The sequence below is a fragment of the Physeter macrocephalus genome, chromosome 20 (assembly GCF_002837175.3).
Source record: "Physeter macrocephalus isolate SW-GA chromosome 20, ASM283717v5, whole genome shotgun sequence".
Lineage (NCBI taxonomy): Eukaryota > Metazoa > Chordata > Mammalia > Artiodactyla > Physeteridae > Physeter > Physeter macrocephalus.
This window is the reverse complement of record NC_041233.1, coordinates 45,394,290-45,396,643: the sequence shown is the minus strand read 5'-3', so window position 1 is coordinate 45,396,643 and position 2,354 is coordinate 45,394,290. Positions and strand designations below refer to the sequence as shown.

Genomic DNA, 2,354 nt, shown 5'->3' with positions numbered 1-2,354 from the left:
GGTGTGAGGTGATACCTCATTGTAGTTTTGATTTGCATTTCTCTAATGATTAATGATGTTGAGCATCTTTTCATGTGTTTGTTGGCAATCTGTATATCTTCTTTGGAGAAATGTCTATTTAGGTCTTCCACCCATTTTTGGATTGGGTTGTTTCTTTTTTTTGATATTGAGCTGCATGAGCTGCTTGCGTATTTTGGAGAGTAATCCTTTGTCAGTAGCTTCATTTGCAAATATTTCCTCCCATTCTGAGGGTTGTCTTTTTGTCTTGTTTATGGTTTCCTTTGCTGTGCAAAAGCTTTTAAGTTTCACTAGGTCTCTATCCTTCCCTCCTTTATCAAAGATAAGGTGCCCATATGTGCATGGGTTTATCTCTGGGCTTTCTATCCTGTTCCATTGGATCTATATTTCTGGTTTTGTGCCACTACCATACTGTCTTGATTACTGTAGCTTTGTAATATAGTCTGAAGTTCAGGAGGCTGATTCCTCCAGCTCCGTTTTTTTACTCAAGTTTGCTTTGGCTATTCGGGGTCTTTTGTGTTTCCATACAAATTGTGAAAATTTTTTTCTAGTTCTGTGAAAAATGCCATTGGTAGTTTGATAGGGATTGCATTGAATCTGTAGATTGCTTTGGGTAGTAGAGTCATTTTCACAATGTTGATTCTTCCAATCCAAGAACATGGTATATTTCTCCACCTATTTGTATCATCTTTAATTTCTTTCATCAGTGTCTTATAGTTTTCTGCATACAAGTCTTTTGTCTCCTTAGGTAGGTTTATTCCTAGATATTTTATTCTTTTTGTTGCAATGGTAAATGGGAGTGTTTTCTTAATTTCACTCTCAGATTTTTCATCATTAGTGTATAAGAATGCCAGAGATTTCTGTGCATTAGTTTTGTATCCTGCTACTTTGCCAAATTCATTGATTAGCTCTAGTAGTTTCCTGGTAGCCTCCTTAGGATTCTCTATGTATAGTATCATGTCATCTGCAAACAGTGACAGCTTTACTTCTTCTTTTCCGATTTGGATTCCTTTTATTTCTTTTTCTTCTCTGATTGCTGTGGTTAAAACTTCCAAAACTATGTTGAATAATAGTGGTGAGAGTGGGCAACCTTGTCTTCTTCCAGATTTTAGTGGAGATTGTTTCAGTTTTTCACCATTGAGAAAGATATTGGCTGTGGGTTTGTCATATATGGCCTTTATTAGGTTGAGGTAAGTTCCCTCTATGCCCATTTTCTGGAGAGTTTTTATCATAAATGGGTGTTGAATTTTGTCAAAAGCTTTTCTGCATCTATTTGAGATGATCATATTGTTTTTATCCTTCAATTTATTAATATGGTGTATCACATTGATTGATTTGCGTATATTGAAGAATCCTTGCATTCCTGGGATAAACCGCACTTGATCATGGTGTGTGATCCTTTTAATGTGCTGCTGGATCTATTTGCTAGTATTTTGTTGAGGATTTTTGCATCTATGTTCATCAGTGATATTGGCCTGTAGTTTTCTTTTTTTGTGACATCTTTGTCTAATATTGGTATCAGGGTGATGGTGGCCTTGTAGAATGAGTTTGGGAATGTTCCTGCTATATTTTGGAAGAGTTTGAGAAGGATAGGTGTTAGCTCTTCTCTAAACATTTGATAGAATTCGCCTGTGAAGCCATCTGGTCTTGGGCTTTTGTTTGTTGGAAGATTTTTAATCACAGTCTCAATTTCAGTGCTTGTGATTGGTCTGTTTATATTTTCTGTTTCTTCCTGGTTCAGTCTCGGAAGATCGTGCTTTTCTGAGAATTTGTCCATTTCTTCCAGGTTGTCCATTTTATTGGCATATAGTTGTTTTTAGTAATCTCTCGTGACCTCCTCCTGTATTTCTGCAGTGTCAGTTGTTACTTCTCCTTTTTCATTTCTAATTCTGTTGATTTGGGTCTTCTCCCTTTTTTTCTTGATCAGTCTGGCTGATGGTTTATCAATTTTGTTTATCTTCTCAAAGAACCAGCTTTTAGTTTTAGTGATCTTCGCTATCATTTTCTTCATTTCTTTTTCATTTATTTCTGATCTGATATTTATGATTTCTTTTCTCTGCTAAGTTTGGGGAATTTTTGTTCTTCTTTCTCTAATTGCTTTAGGTGTAAGGTTAGGCTTACACCTACGGTTAGGTTAAGGTTAGGTTTATTTGAGATTTTTCTTGTTTCTTGAGGTAGGATTGTATTGCTATAAACTTCCCTCTTAGAACTTCTTTTGCTGCATCCCATTGGTTTTGGGCCATTGCGTTTTCATTGTCATTTGTTTCTAGGTATTTTTTGATTTCCTCTTTGATTTCTTCAGTGATCTCTTGGTTATTTAGTAGTGTTTTGTTTAG

At 35.6% G+C, this 2,354-nt stretch overlaps 1 protein-coding gene across 2 annotated transcripts in view; it reads left to right on the top strand.

The window, feature by feature from the left end:
* PRKG1 (protein kinase cGMP-dependent 1) overlaps positions 1-2,354 on the top strand; it is a 1,272,686-nt gene that overhangs the window by 121,586 nt on the left and 1,148,746 nt on the right. The window lies entirely within an intron of this gene.